At 35.7% G+C, this 6711-nt stretch overlaps 1 protein-coding gene across 1 annotated transcript in view; it reads left to right on the top strand.

Moving 5' to 3' along the window:
- The window catches only part of LOC117169393 (tolloid-like protein 2), a 519229-nt gene that overhangs the window by 196144 nt on the left and 316374 nt on the right, over positions 1–6711 (top strand). The gene's annotated exons all lie outside the window — the stretch shown is intronic.

Genomic DNA, 6711 nt, shown 5'->3' with positions numbered 1-6711 from the left:
TAAACATTTAGCTGAAAACGAACGAAGGAATTAAGAAAGATTCCTGGATCAGCTTAAATGAATATCCTTGACCGTTTTCCATATACCAGGGATATCCTATAGCCAAACCCCTGATAAGTATAGCTATAATAGGGATTTTAAGTATAGGTGTCTGAAGGAATTATCGGAACAGCGCCTGTACATTGTGGGAGCAGCGAAATAAAATGGCGAAGGTCTAATCGGGAGCAGTGACAGTTCAGATTTACTTTGGACAATTAAACGTTGTTTACCACTTAAAATGTGCGCGCATGTTAATATTTAATAGAGTTTATGATGCGGTAATAATAATTTACCATTTTTTTGATTGTAGGCGATAGCTATATTGAAATATCAAGAAACGCGATAAAAACAACAAACTTGACCTCCAAATACATTATACGGATTTCAGGGAAATTCCTTTTTCGCGATACCAGACGAAAGATTGGCTAGTGTAAGTTAAAATATTTCTATAACAACCAAATTGTTTTTCTGATCTAAAGATAATAAAATTATACATAATCTGTCAAAAATAATAAACTCTCCAACTCAGCAATTGTGTCCAAATTACTGATTTACGAGAACAATTTACATAAAGTAACTAAATGTTTAACTCTTCCAACTAAACGTTTTATCTAATCTAAGCAGAGACTTTCTTTGACTTTAATATATTCTCGATTCACTCGTTCGCCTTAAGAATTTTTTTTCTGTATATATATATATCACTTGCTGTATCGACTGCTTCATTTGTAATATTTAATTTTTCTGTTAGGTTTTGTGGGAAGGACACAATTATGTCTAGCATTTTAACATTAATTTTATTGTATAAATTATCTATCTGAATTTCCTCTCTTACAATATATTTATTTTAAAGATCATTTTGTGACATAAAACATTTAGAAAAATTATATTTCTATATATGAAATCTATGACCAGTTCTTGAGGTTCTTTTATTATAGAGAATATTTCACTATGGTGCATCTGGAGAAATTCAAGACTCTGCACACCATTTGATAAATAAAAGAAACAAAACAAAAAATTTAAAACATTCAAACGGATAATAATAAAATTACAAATTAAGGATTTTCATAGAGCATATTAGTCCACTCCATTCTGCCCTTTGCAATTTGGTAGTTGTTACGAAAAATTCTAGAAGATTGCTGATAAAATAAAAATTCAAAATCTAGATATAAAACAGAGTACGCAAAAAGAAAATTTAACACCAATATATTTTCATGTAAGGCTGGTATACCTATTTTAACGTGAAACTATTAACTTTTTTTTAAACTGCACAATTTTATATTGAAATCTTTACAGATAAAAAATCGCAAAATAGAAAAGGCTAAAATTGGAATGGCATTTTAAAAAAATTTAAGTTTATTTGGTTCCAATTAAAATCATTGTAATTTGGAATTGAATATAAAAAAGAAAGTTTCTTAATACTTGACCGACTCTGAATTCAGAACAGTGAAAATCGCCGTTTACGATTTAAATATCAGATACTTTTCTTTCCGTAAATTGTTTCAAATTAAACAATTTTCTATTATATTTTATAGAATAATTTGAATAAAATTTTATCAGTTGCAGATTCAAATTAAAGCAGAGTATAAAATTCAGGATTTAATGATTAATTTAAAATTGAATTGCTCAAGCTCGTACATTTTTTATTTTGGATTTTTAGTTGAAAAAGTGTTTTTTTCAGGACCTCGAAATAAACTGTTGAATTGTAGTGCCTTCTGATTTTTAATTGTATAATTTTGCATCTTCTGAAGAAGCCAAATTAAAACGCTTTAAAATTGGAGACCATTAGAGTAAACTGTTAATTTTGTTTTTGTTGAATTTTCAACTTGAATTTTCAACTGAAAAACGAAAATTTCGGAACAAAAATTAAATAGTTAATTTTGAGTTTAAAAATATTTATTTTCAACGAGGGATTATTTTACAACTAAAATTACTAACCTTTCACCAAAAAGTTTATTTTTACTATAGTAGTTCGACTTCCAAGCAAGTAGTGAATTTTTAACTGAAAAAAATGAATTGTCAGGGAAAAATGTAATAGTTGATGTATTAATTAAAAATGTGAATTTTCAACCGAAAATAAGGACGATTTTACAACAAAATTATCTATTTTTCACACAAAAAAACGATGCATTTTCATCGACAAATAAAGAGTTTGAATTATCAGTTAATAGAAATTGGTTTTTATCAAGATAGCTTGACGTCCAAGTAAGAAGTACAATTTTCAACCCAAAGAGATGAATTGTAAACGAAAAATGTAATCGTTCATATTTGATGAAAATAAGATTTTTATTTTTATTCAAAAGGATTCAGATGATCACTTTGCACCAAATCCATACTAAATTTCTACCCCCGGTTGATTTTTGGTCTTGCGCGATGAATAATTCTCGATCCTTTAGAGAGGCAGGACCTACGGGTGACATACGTCCTCTTGAGAGGCCTACCTCTTCTTCTTGGGCCCGATTTAGAACTTGCTTGCTTGGGAATAGGGCGCAGACGTTTTCCTCGACTCCGGAGAACTCTATTACTGCCAGTGCCAAAGTTGTCTGAAGCTGAATGTTCCTCGGGTCTACCATGAGAGGTGGAACTTCTTCGTGGCTTTCTCCGTCTCCGGAGAGGACCGGATTCACCTGAGCGGAAGTCTTTTCCTTGAAGAAATAAATTAGGATGGATTGACTCCCGAGATGACGAGGCTCCAGTCTTCTGGTTCCCGTGAACCGCCCGGATTATTGTTTTGGCCCTGGAATATTGATGGGGTGCTCTTCCTTCCCTCTTTTTCAGGACATTTACCGACAATTCCCTGAACTTCGGGACACTCTTCTTCGTTCTCACTGGAAGGAGGAAGGAGGTTGTTAATCGCGGAATTATCGATAGACCAATAAGGTTTATAATAAATATTTCACATGAATCTTCTCTTTGTCTCCGGACATACCCTTTATTACATACAGAACCAGAAAAAGAACCTCTATAATTTTAAACGGACCCTCGTACTTCCGAGCTAATTTCTTGAAATCTTTTGCGGAAGATAAAACATGAGTCTTACGCCAAACAATGGCCCGCACCTGATAACGGATATCTCGTCTCCTACGATTATAAAATTTCGCCTGATGATCTGACGCAATATCTAAGTGATGGGCTACTAAATCTTTCAATGTAGATAGTCTCCTAGTTATATCCGTCTACTACTCTGCGGCCGATGGTACAATTTCAGGGTTTGCCTCTTCTTGTCTTTTCAACGAACTAGCCACCCTTGGCTCTCTTCCAGAATTTAAGAGGGCTGGTGATACACGAGTTGATCCATGTACAGCTGTATTGTAAGCAAACTGGATATCTGGGATATGTTTGTCTCAATCTCGGTGGTCACTTTCCATAAAGGAAGCCATCATTGTCGTAAACTTTCTATTCACTCTCGCTCTACCAGATTTTCCTGCGCATGGTATGACGGTTTGGTGGAAGGGCAAATACTAAGCTGATTGGCAGCAAGTTGCTATAAGTTTATTGATAAACTCCGTACCATTAACTGTAAATAAGACTTCAGTATTTCCCCACCTAACAACCACACAATCTTCGAAAGCCTTTTGAAAATTGGCACCATTAGCTTTTCTTAAAGGTACACACTCTATCCACTTTGTAAACATATCTGGGAATATCAGTAAGTAACGATAATGGGCACGACTAGGTGGAAAATGACCCATTATGTCTGCTGATATGACCATCGATGGTTGTTCTTCGACACGTTTACCCATTAATCCTACGGGGCCAGACATTCGTCGGCTTTTCTTGGATATACATCCGAGAGATGGCATCCGGAACGTGATGTAAGCCACCTTTCTGTGCTTCACTAAGTAACTCAGTATCCCACCTTCCTAGCCTACCAGTTGGGTCCTTTAAGTTGTACAAACAACGGATACTACTGTGGCCCGTAATCACTTCGAAAGGATAACCCTCAAGATATGGACGGAATTTTCTAACTGCCTAGATCACCGCCAAACCCTCTTGCTCAGTGACCATGAAGTTAATTCGAGTGTATTCATGTAAACCCTTTCCTGGAATAGCGAAAGCAATACAATCTTTAATTTTAGGCGACAACGGAATTTGATGAAAAGCCTGAACTCATTATCAGATTTTCTAGCCTCTACAACTGGGTTTAACCGCCCACTATCCAATGGTTCAATTAAACCTTCCCTTTCGAATTATTCAGCAGAATTTCTAAGTGATTAAAAGACTATAGAAGAGTATCTCCGATAATTCTGTTTATTTGGAGGATGACCTTGCACGCCAATCACATGAAAAGTTAAATGAGTAGCTGGTAATTTGTTTGGTATAGGCGGAATCTTCCAGTCTAAGACTTTTTCTAAAACCTTTAACTGACCAGGTAACAATTCCCTAAGGCCCACAAATTTAATGAAAGATTGAATTGATTCGATATTAGCGCAAGAATAACTCAGAAAAGGATCTAGACTTAGTTGGATACTCTTACTACTTTGAGATGGCATTCTATCAAAACTTGAACTTCTAACCTTACTGCTAATTTCTTTATCCGGTGACTGAGACCTAATCTGTTGAAACATATCTTCGGACTTCTGGCCCTTTAAACCTAAACTAATCCTATTTCCTTCGTACGAACTCCAGAATCCGTCCTTATTTCTCCAAATTCTGTTCATATACTTGGCTTCAAAGTCAAAAATCTTTGCGAAGTTATGACCTAAGATGACCTCGCAACCAAAAGTTGGAGCGAAGCAAAAATGCATTCGATTCTTATAACCTAAAAACTGTACTGACATATATGCAGTTCTTGACACTTCTTCAGTTGCTTCATTCAGATAGCCAACACCTGAGGCTGATTTTCTTAGTAAGCCATCGATCACCGAAATGAAATTTCCTATCGCTCGTTTACCCACATAACTGCAGTACGAGCCAGGATCAAAAAGCCCTGTTAACCTATGATTAAGGAGGACAAGCGGATCCTTTGATTGTCCGTTCTTACTCGTTTTCCTGGCTCGAGGACTAACTTACACAACGAACAGCTGTGGTTATATTCGGTTGAATGAAAATGTGACAAAACATCACTTCCGGCTTGTTGCCAGCCCTAAAGAAATTTTCTATTTCATTACAATTCCAGCATCCAGGACGCAAAGCTGCCCTTTGTGCCTTACCTAGGGCAGCGGCTGCTGGTGCCTGAGACTTAGAATATGTGTGACCCCGCAGGTTAGAGGTCGTCGGTACATCTGAGGAGCTCTGTTGTCCTACACGAGGATTGTTGCAATCCAACGTGTTTGCAAACAAAGATGGAGGTGGGAAATTTCGATAAAAATTAAGGGGATAACCTAAAGGCATTCCTCGAAAACATGATGGGAGGGGGCAATACCAGGGCAACCCTGAGGAAAAATTCGTAAGTGAACAGGTATTGGAGCGCCAACGACCAATCATATTGATCCCAACTTACATTTTGCCGTTTAGATTTTAGATTATAACGGAATAGGCCCCTCGATCTCGGCCTTTGATAGGTCACTCATCCAAGAAAGAACCCGGTCGGTTGTATCCATCTAGCCTCGCAAAAGTTCAACAAGTAATTCCTCCATCTTGTTGAGATCTTCCTAAAATTTCATTCAAATATGATAACATTCCCCAAAGTAAGAAAATATATGTGCACATTAGAAAATTTCAGGAAAAATTTCTAAAATTACCGAAAGTTTCAGACAATTAGTTTCCAAAAAGTGACCTGTCAAATTCTCGAGATTTACCCTAGCTTACTTACACGCACTATACTACACTGTCGCGGCGAAACGTGAGCACAATATAAGGAAACCAAAATGGGAAACAGAACACACAAAATTAAGTGAAAATTCTGTTAAAGTTCACACAAAAAAATTTTCTTCCTCCTTGCTCAGAGATCACTGCCCCACGTTGGGCGCCATTAGTGACAAGTGTTTTGGCAGTACATGGAGAAATGTCCTACCTTCAATAATGGCTGCCCAACAGGTATAAGGTTCGGTGACCTGAAAGATTTATTGAGAAGAAAAAAAAAGACCAGACCAATGTCAGATGCTTGGCGCCAGGTGCCTGTGGAGGCGCCATTGGATGTAAAACACAGAAAAGTTTATCGAAGTTCAATATCACATTTGAACAGTAGGAAATACTTATTTAGTTGAAGTTAAAAGAATATTAGATTGATAAAAGTAATAGGCAAATTAATTGGGACTAGCTCTACGCAAGTGGGAGTTCGTGGTGGCAATCATTGAAAAAGGTCGCATCAATCACGCTAACTTCGATTAACAGCATTATATTCTTTCTATACCGAGAAAGATAATTGAAATATAAACATAATGATAAATTTCGGTAAAGACTAACACTAACAAGGATAAAATTAATTATCCACAAAAACTAGTAAACGCATCTCGTTTAAAATTTATACGTTATAATCAAATCTACGTATAATCAATCAACTTAACAAGAACTTCTTAAATTAAACATTGGAATAGAATTGATAAAGAAACGCAGTAAGAAGAGAAGAATTCAGAACAATTCAGAATCTCAATTCCCATTAATACGTGAATTTTTTTCGTCAAAACTTTCACCAAGGAGTAGAAAAAAAGAGCAAAATCTGTTCTTTTTAATCGACTTAGAAAAATGTAATGGAACCGTATTAAGAGGAATTAAAAAATGAAGGAATACAAA

This window comes from Belonocnema kinseyi, chromosome 3 (genome assembly GCF_010883055.1).
Source record: "Belonocnema kinseyi isolate 2016_QV_RU_SX_M_011 chromosome 3, B_treatae_v1, whole genome shotgun sequence".
Lineage (NCBI taxonomy): Eukaryota > Metazoa > Arthropoda > Insecta > Hymenoptera > Cynipidae > Belonocnema > Belonocnema kinseyi.
Note: the sequence above shows the minus strand (reverse complement) of the source record. Positions and strands in the feature narration are given on the sequence as shown.